This window comes from Myotis daubentonii, chromosome X (assembly GCF_963259705.1).
Source record: "Myotis daubentonii chromosome X, mMyoDau2.1, whole genome shotgun sequence".
In the NCBI taxonomy this organism is placed as follows: domain Eukaryota; kingdom Metazoa; phylum Chordata; class Mammalia; order Chiroptera; family Vespertilionidae; genus Myotis; species Myotis daubentonii.
In genome coordinates, this window is record NC_081861.1 from 61,064,971 (window position 1) to 61,080,991 (window position 16,021).

Genomic DNA, 16,021 nt, shown 5'->3' on the forward strand with positions numbered 1-16,021 from the left:
TGCTGCCGGCAGTGGCAGCAGCAGAGGTGTGATGAGGTGTCGCCTTCCCCTGATCACCAGGTCTCATCCCACCCCTGAGGGCTCCCAGGCTGTGGGATGGGGCAGGCCAGTCTGAGGGACACCCCCACTTCCAGTGCAGGAATTTTCATGTATGGGGCCTCTGGTAAATAAAATAAAATAATAAAATAAAATAAAATAAAATAAAATAAATAAAATAAAATAAAATGTGGTTAAATAACACTTGGGTAATATAGATGAGAGATATTTATAATCAGGGTTAGAGAAAACATATTGTCAGGGGACGTTTTGTGGAAGCAGTACTCTGGAGAGATGCCCTCATGAATCAAGGTCTGTTGGGTTTCCAAATTATTTAGGTTTTGTTAAGAAAACATTCTAAAACCTGAAAATGAATTTGTAGCAGCCCCCATCTGAAGACCTCATGCTGCTTTTTGCTTCTCCAGCCTAGCCTTGGAATATTTATTTTTATTTTATTTTTAAATATATATTTTTATTTATTTCAGAAAGGAAAGGAGAGGGAGAGAGAGAGAGAAACATGATGAGAGAGAATCACTGATCAGCTGCCTCCTGCATGCCCCACACTGGGGATCGAGCCGCAATCCCAGCATATGCTGTGACCAGGAATCAAACCATGACCTTCTGGCTCATAGGTCGATGCTCAATCTCTGAGCCAAGCCAGCTGGATTAGAATATTTATTTTAAGACTGAGAACACTTTAGAACTACTTCCAAGTTCCCATTTCAGTGTTTAAGACAAGACTGATTCTCTTGCAGATAACCAATAGAAATGCACATAGAATCTACCAGCATGTTTATTCTTTTATACTTTTCTCAAGTGAATTGCACATAACACAACATTTTCCAAGTGAGAAGGGCACCCCATTATTGAATTGTTGTAATTAGCTTTAACATCACTGTTCAATTTGGAGTACTGTAACAGCAAGTACTGAGGTTACTCTTCTACACATAGGACTCACTAATAAGTTCATGAATCAAATGACAAATCTCATAAGTTCAGAGCCATGTGTGATGAGTTTTATCAGACCTAAATATGATGTCTGATTCTTTTTTTGCTAATAACTATGAGAATATTCCCTTCAGGTTTTGAGTCACTCTTTAGTCTCAATAATTGTATAATCTACACTATAAAAGCTACTTGGATCTCTGACAATGTGCTTTTAGAATGGAAGAATAAAGGAAAGCACTTTACACATCTGTGGTGCTGACATATTTGCCAGCAGTGCTAGGCTGTGGGCTGTCACCAGGCCTGAGACATGAATCTCTTGTGGTCATTTTAGTGCTTGTGTAACTCAAAAGGCTGTGGACTTAAACTGAAATTTCAAAATGATTAGTCCATGTTTGCCTCTAAAGTAATTGCTCCAACTATTCTAAGAGGACGACTGAGAGCCTAAACTCCCCAAATGACTTACCCCATACATTGTGGATAGCTCAGCAAAGCTTCAGTGGGGCAGCCAGTAATATTTAACTTCCTCATTCAAGTTGCCTACCACCTGAAGGCTCAGACAGAAATACTGTTCTGGGGGGAACAGCACATAATGAGCTCCCATGAATATAACTTGAGTAGTTCTAAATAAGACCTGGTTTTAATTCCATGAAGGAAGCGCCAAGGGAACTACATATCTTTAGCAGTCAACAAATAAAGTCTAAGAATGGCTTTTTGAGTCTCCATCCAATATGTGAAACTTGTTGGAGACTTGATTAGAGCAGCCCTGTTACCTAGGCTCTGGTAAAATCTTGGACTATAATCAGAACCTGAAATAGCTGTCAAAAGAGGTTTGCCTGAGTTGATTCTATATGTACCTTTGTGTCTATAGATATTGATGGAAATCAAGAACTCAAATGAATGTATACATTCACTTCTGGTTTTAGAAGCACCCCAGGTATTATGTGTTCCCCCCTATTTTGAAACTTATTAGAGTTAATTGCAGATATTAATTAGTATTCTTGGATGTCAGTACTGGAAGACACCTTAGAAATAAACTAACTCCAGGTATTCACTTTATATGAGGAAACTGAGGCATAGAAATGTGGAATAATTTTTTTCAGGTTACCCAGTTAGTTGGTGGCTGTCTAGAAAGAGAGTTTTGTTCAGCTTTCAAATCAGTGATGTTTCTAATATATTCGGGAGAAGTTTCATTCCAAACTGGAGGGACAATCACTGGTGCTTAAATGTATTTCAGAATAGTGCTCAGTATATCTTTGTGTAATTGAGCTTAAGGTCAAGTTGATAATAACACCTCAAATTTGTATGAGCTTTACAGTACACAAAGTGTTTTCAAAGCTGTTATTTTATTTGGTTGACTCAATATGTCTTGAAGGAAGATAGGACAATATATTTTTCATTTGAAAGATAAGGAAGTGAAATTCAGAGAGGCTGTGAATCATGCCAAGTTAATTACCCTTCAACCACTGTTTTCTCATGAATCCAAGCTCAATACACTTGAACTTTTCACCAGATAGTAAAGAAGCCAGTCAAATATATGACCATATTTTGTTTTACCCAATCAGCATAATTTGAGCTAATTTTGTGCAAGTTCTGTCTACTCCCACCATATGTGTAATTAATAATGATAATAGCTAATATTTACCGAATCCTTTGCCTTATAGCTGGCATTTCCCTAAACTGTTTACATTTATTTACTTACTGGATATCAACTGAATCAACCCTGTATAGTAGTTACTATACTTATTTTATAGATGAGAATATTAAGGTACAGAGAAGTTAAGCAACTTCTACAAAGTCACCAAACTAAGAAATAATAGAACCAAGATTTAGGCCCAGGCACTCTGGATTCCAGAACATCCATTCAGCCAATACTGTCAATATTGTCACTCTGGATAGCTAGAAGTGGTAATGTTACTAGCCTTGGTGCATTACAAATATCACTGTGTAATATGTGTTGGTTCAATAATACAAAAAAATTTCCAGTGTTTTGCAGCCATTTCCTATAGCATAGGGCTGCAAGAGATCAGGCAATTGAGAAAAGAGTGGCTTTATTATGTAGGAAACATTGAGACTTGACAGCCCATGATGATTCTAAACAAGCCATTAGAGTTCTTTTATCAAAAATATTTATTATAAAATGTCCCCAAATAGGTTTTCATTAAAAGAAAAGAAGATTACTCTAAAAGAAACATATTGTGTCTTTCCAAAGCTAGTGTTCCACCAAATGTTGTGTACATATACCTGATAGCCAATAATAGCTTCAAAAGAAAAGTAAATAATGCAGGTTTAGGGAGAATGAAGTCTAAATGTAACAGCTGCACATATTAATGACTCAGCTGTCATGACAAAATGTATTGTCATCAATGCACCTAAACATAATGTAATAGCTATCAAATGGTTACTTCTACAAAAACAATATCAAAGATTATAAATGAACTCATAAAGGAAAAGCCTGAGTAAATGGAAATTTTAGTTTCCTTAAGGTGTTATAGCAGAATCAAGATGCTCCTTAATAATAGTGCCTTCTGGCCTAGCTGGTGTTGCTCAGTGGTTGAGCATAGGCCCATGAACCAAGAGGTCACCAGTTCAATTCCACAGGTCCGGGTTGGGGGCTCAATCCCCCGTAGGGGGTGTGCAGGAGGTGGCCAATCGATGCTATTTCTCTCTCATCAGTGTTTCTATATCCCTGTCCCTCTCCCTTCCTCTCTCTAAAATCAATAACAACATGGTTTAAATATATATTGCCTTCTGGTACTACAGGTATGCTTCTATAACCCAAGTAAATGAGAAAGGTGAACATACTTTCTCTGATTGCTTCCAAAACCCCTATTTGAAAAATAAAATTTTTATAAAAAGAATAACATTATTTTAGCTGCTACAGTTTTAGCTGCATCTTCCATTCCTCTTTCAGCTCCCTCACTCCCTCCATTCCATTTCTTCTTTCCTCCTTCCTTTCTTACGTTTGTTCAACAAATATGTTTTGAGTGCTGGAGATACAATGATGAGCAAAACATAGACAGCCTTCGCTCAGTTAGCTTAAAATCAAATGAGAAATACTGACTTCTACTTCTTTAATCACACTGATTAATGTATAATTACAAATGGAAGCAAAAGTTTTGGAGGATTGGAACAATGTTGCTGACCTGGAAGAAGGTCATTGGAGCTGTCAGGGGAAGTTTCATCTGAGGTTGTAGTTTTTTTATCTTTTATTTTTTTAGTTATGATTTGAAGAATAAGGAGCTGTTAACTGAGTGAGAGAGGGAAAATCGCATTGCAGGGCAAGGATAAAAACTGTTCCAAGTCTTAACAGCAGAGAAGGACATGATATATTCCAGGAAATGGAAAAATGCCAGTGTGACTGGAACATAGAAGGTACATCTAGATGGGGGTGAACCTCACTCAAGTCCCTAGCACATCCCAGCACAATAAGCTCTAGTAGAAAGTTTTTCATTCACTGTGGGTTGAGGTGGCAACCTGTGGGAAAAGGAGATGTCTGGTTGGCTTTCTCTAGAAGCTACTGCTGGCTGGAGTGCAGCACATGAGTTTGAAGGTTGGTGGAAAGGGAAAGTCACAGAGCAGAGCCACCAAGTGCTTGGTACATTCTGCATGTTCCTCATAATTTTCCTGTGACTAAGGGAATATCCCATGCTCAGGGGTGTATAATATCCAAGGGAGAGTTCCTTTAGGCTGATTCTATGCTCGAGATAACTGTCCTTTCTCATCCTCCTGAGGTGGACTTGTGTTCATCCATTCTGGCTGGCTCAAGAAAAAAAAGTTGTGTGATTTCGGTGATTTTGCATATGATTTCAATATTTTTATATTTTTATTTAAAGCTGCTATTGCACAATATAAAGATAAATGGTAAGATTTCACCTAATAATTTCAATTTTTCTTTACTTACAACAACATTAAATTAAAAATATATGAGGGGACAATGGGGAGATAAAGACACATTTGTAATACCTTAATGAATAACAAATTAATATATATATATATTTGTTTTATTTTATTATTTATTTATTTATTCTTTATCAATTAAGGTATTACATATGTGTCCTTATTCCCTCATTGTTCCCCTACCTCCCCCGCTCATGACCTCACCCCCCTGGTGTCTGTGTCCATTGGTTACGCTTATATGCATACATACAATTCCTTTGGTTTATCTCTCCCCCTTATCCCCACCCTCCCTTACCTTCCATCTGAGGTTTGACAGTTTGATCGTTGCTTCTCTGTCTCTGGATCTGTTTTCGTTCATCAATTTATGTTGTTCATTATATTCCATAAATGAGTGAGATAATGTGATATTTATCTTTTTCTCACTGATTTATTTCGCTTAGCACAATGCTCTCCAGTTCCATCCATGCTGTTGCAAATGGTAGGAGTTCCTTCCTTTTTACAGCAGTGTAGTATTCCATTATGTAGATTTACCACAGTTTTTTAATTCACTCATCTGCTGATGGGCACTTAGGCTATTTCCAAATCTTAGCTATGGTAAATTGTGCTGCTATGAACATAGGTTTGCATATATTCTTTCTGATTAGTGTTTTTAATTTCTCATGAAAAGAGAGATTGGAAGAAAGGGAAACAACTTTTATACTTGAACACCCTTAATTACATGTTTCCCTACTTTTTTTTTTAACAAAAGGACCCATATTTTTTCTACTGAACTGCAAATTATGCAGCTGGCCCTGGGTGCTAGATATTTTTGTATTCCAAAAAATATCCTTGAGCTTTGTTCTGGTATGTAGTTAATTACTTAGAAGCAGTTTAATCTGTTCAGGTCTTGCTTTTAAGATTTTTTAGGGGAGACTGGAGCAGTGCTTGGTCTAAAGCTAATTATTCCCCACTACCGGAAGCACAACCTTACCGTATACTCTACTCGAGTCTTTGTGAATCATGAGGTTTTCTTGTCTGGTTGGTAGAAACAGCCACTGTTCCCAGCCTTGATGAGTCTGGGCACCTTTATCTCTACTTTTTTTGCCAGGGACCTGGTAATTTCCTCACTTGCATGTACTGAATACTTGAAGGGGATCCTCCACATTTTTCAGAAGTTCTCTTTCTGTACAGTTTACTCCTCTCCTGTACTCAGTCCTGTGAACTCTAGCCACCTTGATCTCTCTGGACTCAGCTCCTTCTCCTCAGGGAGTCCACAAGGTTCCACCTGGATTCCTCCTCCCTGCTCTGCACCCTGGAAATCATCAAGGTAGTAAAATGCAGAAATCATAGAGCTCACCTTGTTTCTTGCCCCTTAAAGATCACTATTCTTCATCGCCTGATATTCAGTGCTTTGAAAGCAGTTGTTTTAATAGAGAACAGATTGATAGTTGCCAGAGGTGCGGGAGGTTGGGGGGCAGAATCCAGATGAAAACCATGAAAAGATGAAGAAGTACTAATTAGTAGTTAAAATAGTCATGGGGGTGTGGAGAATATGGTCAATAATATTGCAATAGCAATGTATGGTTTCTAGTGAGTACTTGAAATATTGGCAGATCATTGAGTAAAGTACATGATTGTCTGACCACTAAGCTGTACATCTGAAACTAATACATAATAGTGTTGAAAGAAAACTGATTGAAAAGTAATTTTAAAAAAATGTTTTATTTTTATTTTCCATGGTTTTTTTGTTTGTTTGTTTGGTTGGTTGGTTGGTTGGTTTATTTATTTATTTATTGTTTTGGTTTTGTGTTTGTTTGGTTGATTGGTTGTTTTAGGTGGGAAAGTAAATTAGGTCCCTGTTATCCAACTTGGCCAGAATTGGAAGCCACATGGTTTCTTTAGCAGCCAAGTCATGTCATTACACAAAAAGTTCTGGTAAGCAAATGACATTTCTTTGGGAAAGGCTTTTATCAGTCTTGGTAGGAGAGACAAACATGGGTTATCACAACAGATAGGTAATGATATTGATCCCTAAATCTGCAGAGGGAAGAATGCCTCCAGTCGAAACTGGAAGCTTGGTTTTCTTTACCAAAACTCAAAGAAATATGATACTAAGCATAAAGGCTGAAATATTTTCTAATTTATGCCCTCTTTCAAACTTCCCCCTCTGGATGGATTTATATGCCTGTCTCCCTCCGGTTCCCTTACTTCTTCTAAGGATACCTAGAAAAGACAAAGCTTACTAGGATCCAATTATTCAATTGAAAAGAATATTAGGAGATTTTCCCACCTGCATTTTGTCTTAATGAAATAGCAATTGAAAATTGTTAGCCCAGCCAGTGTGTCTTAGTAGTTGAGTGTTGACCTATGAACCAGGACATGTAGATTCTAGTCCCAGTCAGGGCACATGAGGACTCCATCCCCAGTGGGAGGCATGCATTCATGTTTCTAACTATCTCGCCCTCATCCTTCTTCTCTCAAATCAATAAAAAAATACATTTAAAATGAAAAATGTTATTTTAGGATTATCTGAATAATAGCTCCACAAATAAGAGTTTTAATTTGTGTAAGTTTTAATTTTGCCAAAGACAAAATCAGCATCAGACTTAAAAGCCAAGACTTCCCAAGCAAATCCCTTTTAATTTTTCTTTAACTGAAGAGTTGTTTTTTTTTTTTTTTTTTTACCATTAAGCCTAAGTGAAAGACACCACATCAAATTCATTCAGAAATTCATTAACTGGTAAGCATTAAGAAGATTTATATACTAATATACTTGTATTTGTTCTGAATCACTATCTTTACATCCACACAACTGCAAATGTTGTTGACAGGAAGAGGAGACTTGCTCTGTAAAAAATGGGGGACAATAGCTCAAACTTTTTTTAAAAAGCTATTGGTAATTCTATATACTTGAGTTCTTAAATAAGCACTAATAGGGTTAGATCCTGCTGCCTTTGGGTTTTATTCTGGTCATCAATGAAAAGGTAGACTTGCAGATAAAGGCATCTTTTAAAAAATAATTTGCTCTAAAATAAGCTTCCTTTGTCTTATTAACTGCATCATTTTGAGGTTCAGTGCCTCAATTATGAGAATGAAACAGAAGGTACAATAGGCAAAAAACTAGGTTCAGTTATTCGGGTGTAAGCTTAGCTATCAATGTGTTTGTTGGTGACAGTTTCTGTTTACTGCAAAAAAACACACAACACAGTCTACCCTGCTGTCTAGGATCTATTTTTACCTTACTCTAAATGCATTAACTGCTGGTATATATATACTAACAAATGCATAAAAGTTGATTTTTCTAAATTATGTTCATTTGAATTTGTAGTAAATTCTTATTAAATTTTTATGCTTAGTATCATTATCAATAGCAGCTGCAGCAGCAGCAGCAGCACCCTGACTATTTTGGGATACACATAAGAAGCCTGACCTACCAGATAGATCAGCATAGTAACGTGGCCTGGCAAAACAGTGTTTGAAATCACATGGAATGGGCCTGTTTGAGAAATATAAAGCTCTGCTTAAGTCATTGATACTGTGATCTACATGTAGTAGTTAAGTGCATAAACTGTGACCTCCATTTTGGCTTGATCTTATTATGAATTATTCAGTAAGCCTATGTACTAAGGTTATATGGTTACTCAAGAATACGGTATGAATCTATACATGTTCAAAGCTTTCTTTTTCATTTCAATGAGATGCAAGGCCTTGAAAGTGTATCCAATAATAACCTTTACATGAGCCAAAAGTCATTTATATTTTGAATATTAGATTGTTTATGGGATTTTATAAGAAATGTTAAATTAAACACAATGAAATTCATACACATTATGTCATATATGTTATATGTTACATGTTATATGTCATGATTTTGAAAGCTGGCCATTATTTTATTACATATAAGTTTTCTCTATATTTGCTCTTTTCTGGCAATGCCACATCATTGAGCCTAATGTTGGACTATGTTATCAATTTTGGTTTAAACCGCAACTCAGTAGCATTGATGACTCTGGATTTGATCTCATTATATGCCAAAAGTGGCTAAAAATACTAGAATTAAGGATTCACTTTTTCCACATAGTCATAGCTTATGAACAATACCTAGCATATATTTGTATATACATATGAAAGATGCTACAGAAGTAATTAAATATTGACTGGAATGTAATCGTCAGTCCATCAACTACTACAACAAATTATTCCACTGAGGTAAATGATTGTCAGAATTAATGAATCAGTCAGTATTTTGATGTCAGATTGGTATCAGCCAAAATATGTGACATAAACAGAACCTGGAATGGCTCTACTGTTTCGAAATCAAATATACAGATTGCCATTTGATTGCTTTTTCTTGTTGCTTTTGTTTTTATAGATGATTACTCTATATTGTGAAGAGAATGATGATGTGACTAATTTAAATTACCCATAGTCCTTTTCAGAACTATGAATAGATTAAAAAACAAGTTTTTTACAGAGATCTTGAATAGGAATACTGAGATTGGAATATTTATGAAAATTTACAAAAATTACAAAAACTTGAATATCTAAACTAATGACATCTGGTGTCCCATATAAAACTGAAGCAATATCCCCTTTGATTCGCCTGATAGCTTGATGGACTATTATCCAAGAAATCCACATATGTCACTAACCACTGTATTAGATACTCACAGCACAAATTACCACATGTTCAGCTGTTCAACACTTGAAGGAAATTGGCAAAATGAAAGCACAAAGAGCTTAACTAAGAGCACTGGATCTTCACTGAGACTATGGCTATTAGGGCAAAACAGGGTTTTTTTTTAGATATATTTCTATGTTATTATGCTTTCCTCAAAAATATTTTAATTAGTTATAATTTTACCCTTTTCTGTTTGTCTAATTCATTAATTAGAGTCTTGCATTTATTATTTCATAAATATTCAATAATTCAAATAATAATAAAATTAGTCAATCTAATTGTTTTTATCTGTTGTCATAGACTAAGAACAATGTGTTAAAACTTTCCACGGACATTGAGTTTCTGAAGTCTTCTTTTTAATTGAAAGTATTGAGGTGAAATTAGTTAATAAAGCTATATAGATTTCAGGTGTATAATTCTATAACGTCATCTCTATATCGTATTGTGCATTCACCACCACAAGTCAAGTCTCGTTTTTTTTTTCTTGGTGTCTGTAGCCAAATTTATCCCTGAGGCCCAGCAGAGGGGACCAGGGCCCATGTACCACATTGTTTCTATGGCAGCCTTCCAGGCCGGTGACTGCCACGGGGGGACAGGCACCGAATTTGGCACGGCTGCATAAGTCAAGTCTCCTCTTATCTGTATTTATCCCTCCTTTACCCTCTTCTACCTTCCTCCACCCCTCTTTCCCTCTTGTAATAACCATACTGTTGTCTTTCTATGATGATTAGTGATTTTGAGCTTTTCATATGTCTACTGGGCATCTGTATGTCACTTTTTGTGGAGTGTTCATTCAGGTACTCTGCCCATTTTTTAATTGGGTTGCTTGTTTGTTTTTGGTGTTGAGTTTTATGGGTTTTTTTTTTAAATGAATTTGTGATAGTAACCCCTTTTCAGATGTATCATTGGCAAATATGTTCTCCCATTCAGTGGGTTGTTTTTTTTTTCATTTTGATGATGGATTCCTTTGCTGTGCATAAACTTTTTTAGTTTGATTTAGTCCCATTTGTTTATATTATCTTTGGTTTCCCTTGGCCGAGAAGATATGTCAGAAAAAATACTGCTATAAGGAATGTCTGAGATTTTACTGCCTATGTTTTCTTCCAGGATTTTTACGGCTTTGAGTCTAACATTAAAGTCTTTAATCCCTTTTGAGTTTATTCTTGTGTATGGTGTAAGAAGGTGGTTGAGTTTCATTTTTTGCACATATCTGTCCAATTTTCACAAAAAATAATTTATTTAATAGCCTATCTTTACCCTATTGTATGCTCTTGCCTCCTTTTTGAAATATTAGCTGATCATAACAGTATGGATTTATTTCTGGGTCTCTATTCTTTTCTATTACTCTACATGTTTGTTTTTATACTAGTGCCATGCTGTTTTGCTTATTATGGCCTTGTAGTATAGTTTGATATCAAGTAGCATGATATCTCCAGCTTTGTTCCTCTTTTTATTTTTTTTCAAAGTTGCTGTGGCTAATTGTGCTCTTTTGTGGTTCCATGTAATTTTTTGGGATATTTGTTCTAGTTTTGTGAAATACTCCATTGTATCTTGATAGGAACTGTATTAAATCTATGCACTCCTATGTTCATAGCAGTATTATTTACAATAGCCAAGAATTGGAAGCAGCCCAAGTGCCCATCAGTTCTAGAAGTTTTTAAGTTAAAATCTTTAGGGTTTTCTATATACAGTATCATGACACCTGAAAATAATGAAAATTTTACTTCTTCCTCAACAATTTGGATGCCTTTCATTTCTTATTCTTGTCTGATTGATGTGGCTAGGACTTCCAGTGCTATATTGAATGAGTGGTAAAAGTGGGCATCTGTGTCTTGTTCTGGATCTTTAGGAAGCTGACTCCTAAGCAGGGCACAAGTTTTGCAGTGTGGAATGAGAGAGAATTCAGTGTTGCTATAGCATTCTCCCAAGCTGATGCTATAAGGAGGGAAGTGCTTCACCCAAGAAAGATGGCATCTACAGTGTGGGAAAGTCACTCAGCACAGGGATCTTGGAAGCTGTCCCTTTAGCTCTCCTCACATAACTCTATTTCACTGTTCCTCCCACCCCCAGAGCCCCGGTGAGTGGCTGCAAACAAGATTTTGTACATTGGCCCATTTAGAGGGTGCCAGTGTCTCTAGCATACTCCTCTTTCTCCCTGCCAGACAGAATACCCACTGATTTTCACAGCCAGGTATTATGTGTGTGCCTTTTGCTGGCTCTGGTGGTCTGGGCAGGGGAGAACACCTTGGGTTTGAGACCCCATACTTTTTAGGGGGAGCATTTGCAGCTGAGTTATCGCTTCAGATTCTCAGTTGTCATGTGTGAGAGTGAGATCAGGGCATACTTTTTTCACAACTCTGTCCTTCCTGGCAGTCTCAATGTACCTTCTTCTGTAAATCCTTGGTTATAATACTTTTCTTCAGCCTTCAGTTGGTTATTCATGTTGATTGTTCTATACTTTAGTTGTAATTCTAGTCTGGTCCTGGCACCCACTCTGCTGCCATCTGGATCTTTCCAAATTATAGATATTTTAATGGATTCAGCTAATTTGACCATCGAAATTAATTGGCAATTTGAAAAGACAACCAGAGAGTTGAACTTAAAATCATTGTGTCTTTGCTGAGGTTGTGTCTAGAGGACAAAATATAACTTTGTTGCATGGATCTAGTTAATTTGACCAATGTATACATCTAGAGTAGATAATGAAGTATCTTGGTCCTAAGTACAAATTATGTTACCTGCTTTCTTTCTTTCTTTCTTTCTTTCTTTCTTTCTTTCTTTCTTTCTTTCAGGGGGTTAATATTCAAATATTTAATTCATTTTATGGTTTTGTAGACCCAAACTACATATTTATAGCCTAAATTTCAACATATCCATGGCTGAGCATAATAGTACATAGTTGGTATACTTATTTTTTTATAAGCTGTCATTTAAAATAATAGCTTAGTATTGTCATATTTTGCTTCTTTGTCCTTTACCCCCATTTAAAAGTACTCTATATAAAACAGACTGGGGAGGAAACCAAGATGGCGGCATAGGGAAACACCAGAGTTTGCTGCCTCGAAAAACCACTTCGAAAATACAACTAAAAGATGGAACAGACATCATCCAGAACCACAGGAAGGCTGGCTGAGTGGAAGTTCTACAACTAGGAGGAAAGAGAAAAGCATACCGAGACTCAGAAGAGGCGCAGTGCGGAAGTAAAATACTAAGGTGAGGAGGTGCGCATGGAGCGGGCTGGCGGCTGAGGGTGTGGTTGTCATTTTCAATTGGGGGGGAGTCTCAGGCTCTGAGCTCCAGCTCCGGGGGAGTCTCTAGGGACCCAGACTCATACGGGAGAAGCGGGACTGTCTGGCATTGCTCAGAACCCTAGGGCAGCTTTCTCTCCATGGGGCTTGCAGCGATTACTGGGACACTGAGAAGCAAGAGCCTCTGAGGGCAAGACTGAGAACAGCCATAATTGCTAACCCCGCCCTGTTGATCCCAAGCCCTGCAGGGAGACATTTGCTGTATAGCCTCAGGCAAAGGCTAGAGTAGCACCTCCCTAGAGATCCAGGAGCCAGGAAGCCCAGAGGTCAGAGTGGGACCATCCAGTTTGCAGCTCCATGGAACCATAAAAGACACACTCAGGGGGCAGACTCAGTGAGCACCAAAGCCCCATTGAAGCAAGTCTAGCCCCAGAGGGGTGTCTCCAGCACAGAAGTTCTCCCACTGCAGACAAAGCTGATTCTCACAGCCAATTGGCCTGGAGGTCAATTCCTCCCAGTGCTAACTACAACAATCAAGGCTTAATTACAACAAGACTGTGCACAAGGCCAAAGGGGGTGCACCAAGAGTGTCTACCTCAGGTAATTGGGACACTTAGCACAGAAAGGCACTCTATCAACACAGCGAAGCATAAAAAATGCCGAGACAAAGAAACAGGACACAAACGACAGAATTGGAGGAAAGCAAACTGCTGGATATAGAGTTTAAAACCACACTTTTAAGGTCTTTGAAGAACCGTCTAGAAGCCGCTGATAAATTTGATAAGGCCCTCAACAAGACTGGTGAGACCACCGATAAATGTAGTGAGATCTTCAAGAAGACTGGTGAGACCGCCGATAAATGTAGTGAGATCCTCAAGAAATCTAATGAGACCCTCGATGTTGTGATAAAGGACCAACTAGGAATTAAGCATACACTGACTGAAATAAAGAACATTATACAGACTCCCAACAGCAGACCAGAGGATCGCAAGAATCAAGTCAAAGATTTGAAATACGAAGAAGCAAAAAACACCCAACCGGAAAGCAAAATGAAAAAAGAATGCAAAAATACGAAGATAGTGTAAGGAGCCTCTGAGACAGCTTCAAGCGTACCAACATCCGAATTATAGGGGTGCCAGAAGAAGAGAGAGAGCAAGATATTGAAAACCTATTTGAAGAAATAATGACAGAAAACTTCCCCTACCTGGTGAAAGAAATAGACTTCCAAGTCCAGGAAGCGCAGAGAACCCCAAACAAAAGGAATCCAAAGAGGACCACACCACAACACATCATAATTAAAATGCTAAGAGCAAAAGACAAAGAGAGAATCCTAAAAGCAGCAAGAGAAAGAAAGTCAGTTACCTACAAGGGTGTACCCATACGACTGTCAGCTGATTTCTCAACAGAGCCTTTGCAGGCCAGAAGGGAGTGGCGAGAAATATTCAAAGTGATGAATACCAAGAACCTACAACCAAGACTACTTTATCCTGCAAAGCTATCATTCAGAATTGAAGGCCAGATAAAGAGCTTCACAGATAAGAAAAAGCTAAAGGAGTGCATCACCACCAAACCAGTATTATATGAAATGCTGAAAGGTATCCTTTAAGTAGAGGAAGAAGAAGAAAAATGTAAAGATACAAATTATGAACAACAAATACACATCTATCAACAAGTGAATCTAAAAATCAAGTGAATAAATAATCTGATGAACAGTATGAACTGGTGATTGTAATAGAATCAGGGACATAGAAAGAGAATGGACTGACTATTCTTGGGTGGGGGGAAGGGGTGAGAGGGATGCGGGAAGAGATTGGACAATAATCGTGCACCTATGGATGAGGACAGTGGGTGGGGAATGAGGGCAGAGGGTGGGGTAGGAACTGGGTGGAGGGGAGTTATGGGGGGAAACAGGAGTAACTAATGTAATAATCTAAACAATAAAGATTAAATTAAAAAAATAAAAATAAATAAAAGTACTCTATAAAAACAAGGTTTTCCTGTGTTTCGTTGAGAGAAACCATATGTTGGTTTCAGAGAGAAAGAGGGAGGAGAGGGAGAAAATGAAGAAAGCTGAGAATTCTTGGGTTTATGGAACTAAAGGAGTTACATAATAATTTTAGTATCGTTAACTGAATTTCATCCACTATTTTACTTGAATGTGATAATCTGAAAGTAACCTGAACTTAATTCTATAAGGTGAAAAACTGCTTTTGAATTTTCCTTTCCTTTTCTTCTTTCCTTTCCTTTTTTTTCTACCACTTCCTTTTCTTTTTCCTCCTTTCTGCCTTCCTTTGGATATAGATAATACAATAAGCAAGTAAGTTTATTTTACTATTTAAGATGGATCTCATTTTTCTGTTACATGGCTACATATAGTTGCTTATAAACCATCTAATGTAAATTTTTATGATGTGTAAAATCAGAATAATTTTGAATAGTAGTTTCCATTCTTGCTTTCTCTGATGCTCTAATGGTTTTGGTTGGTGGGGAGATCAGATAAACAGAAAAGGGCATAAACAGGTATTCATATTTGCATTTACCTTCTCTCAAGCCACTTTTTAAAAAGAAGAGTTACTATATTGTAGACATTTAAACTTAATGAACTATGTCACTAGCATAATTTTGAAGCAGAATTTATTGAAGTAGATAAAAGCAACTCTTCTACTACACCAAACTTTTAATTAACAATTAAAATTATGCCCAAAGGGCATGCAATGATGGATACCTTTTATAAATTCAAAAAAGAAATATACCAACCAATATAATTGATGAATATAATTACTGTTGATCAACTAATTTTAGCCTACTATGCTCTTATCTGTCCTAAATGATTAAAGCAAAGAGTTAGAGACTATCTCTCTGGAAGTCACATGATTTTTCCTAACAAGATATAAAGCATAGTAGCTTCATACAAGACCCCTCTATGCATTCTTTTCTACCTGAGGAAGCCTACCAACCTGGAAAAGGACACACAGAAAATAATTTATTAACAGTTACAGTTCATAGTTTGACACTGTTGTGACAGGCCTGGCACATAGCCACTAAACGGGGAACGCTCAGAGCCCTGTAGAGCAGAGAACACAGCTAAAACTCCCTAGCTAAAAGCAATCAAAACTGTCATCAACACTGGGTGAGAAATTGTCTCTTCATTGAATAAGCCTCAATGCTAAAAAGGACTAGAATGTAATGCTACATCAGCAGCAGTGGGAGAAAAATATAAAACCTAAGTGTC

At 37.2% G+C, this 16,021-nt stretch overlaps 1 non-coding gene across 1 annotated transcript; it reads right to left on the reverse strand.

Moving 5' to 3' along the window:
• Positions 1–10,026: 10,026 nt before the first annotated feature.
• Positions 10,027–10,160, reverse strand: LOC132225393 (small nucleolar RNA SNORA5). The gene has a single exon (XR_009450906.1). It is a non-coding gene; the product is annotated as a small nucleolar RNA SNORA5 (small nucleolar RNA).
• Positions 10,161–16,021: the final 5,861 nt, after the last annotated feature.